The sequence below is a fragment of the Saimiri boliviensis genome, chromosome 1 (assembly GCF_048565385.1).
Source record: "Saimiri boliviensis isolate mSaiBol1 chromosome 1, mSaiBol1.pri, whole genome shotgun sequence".
Taxonomy (NCBI): Eukaryota; Metazoa; Chordata; class Mammalia; order Primates; family Cebidae; genus Saimiri; species Saimiri boliviensis.
The window spans coordinates 114,132,350-114,138,349 of NC_133449.1; positions in this window are offsets into that span (position 1 = coordinate 114,132,350).

The window sequence follows — 6,000 nt, forward strand, 5'->3', positions numbered from 1 at the left end:
CGTCTTCACATGGACCTCTTCCCTGTGTCTTTGTGTATTCCCTCATCTCTTAGAAGAACAGCAGTCATAAGATTTATTTTTCTTTTCTTGACAAATAATAATTGTACATCATTAGATGTACAGCCAACCCTAAACCCAGATTTCTTTCATCTTGAGATCCTTAACTTAATTATGTCTGCTAAGACCTTTGTTCCAGAGTCACAGTTACTACTTATTGAGTGCTAGCTGTGTGCCCAACATGGTGCTAAGCACAGTCTAAGCATTCTCTCATCTCATCAGCCTAAGGATTCTGTGAAATTCAAGTATCTTCATTAACCCCTGTTTAACTCATAGGGAGACTGAGGTTCAGAGAAATTAAGCAACTTGCTCAAGGTCACGTAGCTATTCCCAGGGAGGGGCTGAAATCAGACCAGATAGGCATGAATTTTGGAAGAAAACTATTCAACCCACTACGCTGCTGAACACCCTTCAACACACAGTTCCCACAGCGAAGAATGATCTGGCCCCAAACATCAGTAGTGCTGAGGTTGAGAAACCCTGCATTGAGAGGTATTTCTTCTCTGGCAAGCAATGACAATTGCCTCTGCTAATCTTGATAGCTACAAACAGAAAGGGGCTCAGAGTGGGTGAGGCTGCCCTCTCTGTGTGAGTCCAGAGGCCAACCTCACCTGCCCAGTCAGTCCCTCCACCTTTCTGGGCCCGTTTCCCCTGATTTAGTCTCCAATATCTTTTTTTTTTTTTTTTTTTGAGATGGAGTCTCACTCTGTTGCCCAGGCAGGATGCAGTGGTGCGATCTTTGTTCACTGCAACCTCTGCCTCCCGGGTTCAAGCGATTCTCCTGCCTCAACCTCCTGAGTAGCTGGGACTACAGGCACATACCACCACATCCAGCTAATTTTTTGTATTTTTAGTAGAGATGGGGTCTCACCCTGTTAGCCAGGATGGTCTTGATCTCCTGACCTCGTGATCCTACTGCCTCAGCTTCCCAAAGTGCTGAGATTACAGGTGTGAGCCACCGTGCCCGGCCAGCCTCCGGTATCTTTATGGGGATGTTGCTCCTGCCTGCATCTTTGCAGGATTTTATGTTTTAAACAATGGGGTCTGATCCATTCATAGTATTAAGCTTCAACCATAAGTAAGAAGTATCTGTCCTCCTCTTTCCTAAACGGGAAGCTGCTCAAAAATCAGATAAAGGGGCCAGGTATGGTGGCTCATGCCTATAATTTCAGCACATTGGGAAGCTAAGGTGGGAGAACCACTCGAGGCCAGGAGACCAGCCTGGGTAATGAAGAGAGCCCTCGTTTCTACAAAAACAAAATTTTTTAAATCCACTGGGCACGGTGGCACACACCTGTAGTCCCAGCTACTTGAGAGACTGAGGCAGGAGGATCACTTGAGCCCAGGAATTTGAGGCTGCAGTGAGCTATTTTCATGCTACTGCACTCTAGCCTGGGTACCAGAGCAAGACTCAGTCTCTAAAAATATACAAAAATGACACAATATCAGACAAAGGAACTCAGGCTCATGGGCAAGTTGTGAAAATTATCATCTGATGGCTGCCAGAGATCCTGTCTCTAAGAAAACAAAACAAAACAAAAAGTTTCTTTCAGTTTTCCAACAAATAAATATTCCAATAAATATTATTGAGCAACTGCTATGTGCTTGGTCCTGGACATGCAGCAGTGAGCAGCAAAGCTGATGGTGTCCCTGCTCACATGGAGCTTCCACTCAGATGTAGACAATTTAGAGTGATTAATGCTGTAATGGAAGAAGTTCAAGGTGTACCAGATTTCCAGGCACCAGGGAAGTTTTCCTGGAGTAAGTAAGGTCTTAGCTGAGATGTGAAGACTGAGTTGAATTATTTTTTTTTTTAGCTGATTAAAAAAAGTTACAGACTGGGCATAGTGTCTCAGGCCTGTAATCCTGGCACTTTGGGAGGTCAAAGCAGGCAGATCACTTGAGGTCAGGAGTTAAAGACCAGCCTGGCCAACATGGTGAAACCCCCTCTCTACTAAAAATACAAAAATTAGCTGGGCATGATGGCACACACCTGGGAGGCTGAGGCACAAGAATTGCTTGAACCTGGGAGGTGGAGGTTGCTGTGAGCAAAGATCATGCCCCTGCACTCCAGCCTGGGTGATAGAGCAAGACTCCAGAAAAAAGAAAAAAAGAATTACATACCAGAAGCTGCATGCAAATTATAAGTACAACTTGATGCAATTTCAAAAACTGAGTGCACTGTGTAACCTGAACGTGGTTGAAGAAACAGAATGTTGCCAGTGACTCAGAAGCCCCTCAAATACTCCTGCGCTGTCACCACCATCCCAAGGGTGACCACTACCCTGACTTCTGAAGCAGATGTTAATGTTGCCTGACTTTCTATTTATGATAAATGGAATCATGCAATACATTCTCCTTTGTGACTGGCTTCTTTCATTCAACATCATGTTGATGAGAGTCATCCACTTTGATGCAGGTCAATTGTAGATTGTTCATTTTCATTGGTGTACAGCATTCCATTGTGTTTATCTGTTCCATTGTTGATGAGTATCTGAGGAGTTTCCAGTTTGGGGCTATTGCAATAAGCACTGCTATGATCACTCCAGTGTGTGTGTGTATTGTGTGTATGTCTTTCAGTGAACACACATACACATCTCTGCTAGGTATACACTTATGAGTAGAATTGCCAGGTCATAAAATGTTCCACTTTAGTAGCTACTGCCAAATACTTTTCCAGGCTGATTATACCAGGTGCTCACTTAAAAAAAAAAAAAAAAAAAAAAGATCAGTGACATGAGGCACTGTGCCCTCTTTCCCCAACAGTCAATCATTTGTTCAGCTCATTTATGGAACTCAAATCTGTGCCAGGCTCAGGCCAGGGTGGGTAATTGGAAAGCTCAGGTGGAAAGGCCAGGAGCTGGTGCTGGCCTCCTGTTCCCTGAGAGCCATTTCTCATCCTTCCTCTTCCCCATGTCTGTGAATGTTGCAGTAGAGGGTGGGTGGGTAGGTGGGTCAGGGGTCGAGGTTGATGCCAGGTCCTTCACACTGGGTTTCCCAGGCCCCTCGCTCAGCTGGACGGTGCAGGCTAGAGCCCAGCAGTTAGGAGAATGGAAGAAGCTTATGGGCTATGGCTGCATCTCTTCCATGGGATGCAGCAGCATCACCCGTCTCCTTGCTCCTCCAGCCAGGGGCGGGAGAGGGGGGGAGGGGGAGACAGCAGTAGCTTCCTACTGTCTGCCTCTTTGGTTTCCCCCCTCTTCCATCACCTGGGTATCCAATTTCCTGCAATCACCGAGAGTTTTAGATGCTTTTAGAACAGTTTTTCTGGTTGGACACTCACTGATCCTGGCAGGGACCATCAGGGCCAGTGGGGAGATCTCCGGGTGAAAGGCCAAGTCTCCCATCACCAAGACCATTCCACAGGGGGATGGCAGAGGGCTAGATAAGCTCTAGATTGCATGGGGAGTCACCAGAAGGATGACTGCCAAATAGATGCAGTAGCTCCTCCCAGACCAAGGAGCAATATTGGGAGGTCACCTTCTGTCCTGCTGGCCAAGACTCCTCCCTCCAAGGCATCCCTCTGTTTGGTTCTATGGACCAGAGATCCAAGGGCCAGTCCTCAGTGTGAATTGCCTGGGGTGGCTTCCTGGATAAACAGTAGCCCCAGGAGTGGAGAATGGCATCTTAGACCTCATGGTATTCCCAGTGCCTTATGCACAGTAGGTAATAATAATAACTCACATGTGAGAATTTACTATATGTAGGCACTGTTCCAAGCACTTAGCATGTCTTAACTTATTAAGCATGTATTGTGATCCCATTTTACAAATAAGAAAACTGGGGCACAGTGAGGTAAAGTAACTGGTACCCAGTCAATATTTGTTGATGACAATAGCATCAGTAATTAGTGTAGCAGAGTGCTTTAAAACACCAGCTTTGGAATTCCAGGAACAATGGTTCAAATCTGGGTTCTGTCTCTTGCTAGTATGGAACCTTCTTCAGTTTCCTTCATTCTTGTAAAATGAAAATAATGATACTCACATGACCAGATTCCTGGGAGGATTACATAATGAATGAGCGTCAGTGAAGTAGTAGAATCCATGTGTGTGTATGTTTGTACATACATATAACACAAAATTATCCTTTACTGCATGTATGTTACACATCAACTTGTTCAGTTGTGTACTTATTTGTTTATAATTAGTAATAGTCTGAAAACAAGTTATAACCTTCAGTTTTAACAAATTAACTATTAGCTTATTTCATCTGATGAAATAATACGTATGATGAGTTTGCCTGTGATAATCTAGACCTTTGCCTTGTCATAAATTGCCCCTTCAGGGATCACACTAATAATCCCAATGTATGAAATATATTTTTAACTTTTCATGTTGAAATATTTTCAGTTGCAAAATAAAATAAAGAATTGCCATACACCCTTCACCCAGATTCTCCAAATTCCCCAAATGTTAACATTTCACTATCATTTTTTAAATTATTCTTTCTTTGCTTCTCTCTCTATTTTTTTTCTAAAACACTGAAGAGTAACTTACAAACCTAATTCCTCTTTATTCCTAAATACTTTGGTGTGTATTTCATAGAAATGAGGATATTTTCTTATAAAATTATAAAAACCAAGATATTAACATTGATATATTAGTGTTATCTAATGAGATAAATTATTTAAATTTTGTCGGGCGTGGTAGCTCATGCCTATAATCCCAGCACTTTGGGAGGTCGAGACAGGTGGATCATCTGAGGTCAGGAGTTCAAGACCAGCCCGGCCACCATGGTGAAACTGAGTCTCTACTAAAAATACAAAAAAAAAAAAAAAAAAAAAATAGCCAGACGTGGTGGCACACACCTGTAATCCAGCTACTTAGGAGGCTGAAGCAGAAGAATCGCTTGAACCCAGAAGGCAGAGGTTGCAGTGAGCTGAGATTGCGCCATTGCACTCCGGCCTGAGCAACAACAGCACGAAACTCCATCTCAAAAACAGAAAAAAAGTGTCAATTGTCTTACTAATATCCTTTAGAGTACAATAAATGAACGGATCTTTCTGTTCCAGGATTTTATTTCATGGTCATGTCTCTTTAGTGTTCTTTGATCTGGGGCAGTTCCTTGGTCTTTGTCTTGTGACCTTGACATTTTTGAAGAGTAAAGGCCAGTTATTTTTGAACAGCGCTTCTCAGTTTGGGCTTGTCTGATGCTTCCTCATGATCTGAGTCAGGTTCTACATTGTGGGCAGGAATACCACCAAAGTGAAGCGTCATTCTCAGTGCAGTGCATCAGGAGGCATTTGATAGCTATGTGGTGATTTTCACTTTGATCACTTGGTTAGATGGTGCCAGCCAGATTTCTATACTGTAAAATTACTGTTTTTCCCTTTGTAATTTATATGTGTCTTGTGGGAAGACGCTTTGAGTTGATGTAAATATCCTGTTTCTCATCATACTTTCACCCACCAGTTGGTGATGCTTGCCTAAATACATTGTTACTATGACAGCTGTCAAATGGTGACTTTTCTAATTCCATCATTCCTTTTACATGTCTTAGTCACGATTCTACACATATTTTTTTTATCAGTATCGATAAAAAATGTTATGCTATGAGCTGTATTCTCTTACTACCATTGTTCTATTTGATGCTCAGATTCTGCCAAATGTGGCCAACGGGAGCCCCTTCAAGCTGGCTCCTGTTTCCTTTTGACGTGTCCCTATCATTTTTTGTGTACTCACTTTTGGCAAGCTAGATGTGCATCTACATTTCACTTACCCAAATCGGGAATCAGCCATTGCTCCACACATTCCTGGTTCCTTTTGGTTTAGACTTTATACCTCAACTTTTAAAAAAGGAAGAAGCATGAGGAGGAGGAGGAGGAAGTTCTGCTAATACACAGGCTTGCTTCTGGAGCACAGGTGAGGCCTGCCCTAATAAAACATAAAAGAAGAGACAGAACAGTGGTACCAGAAAGGTAGCATAAAAGTGCTTTGTAAACCT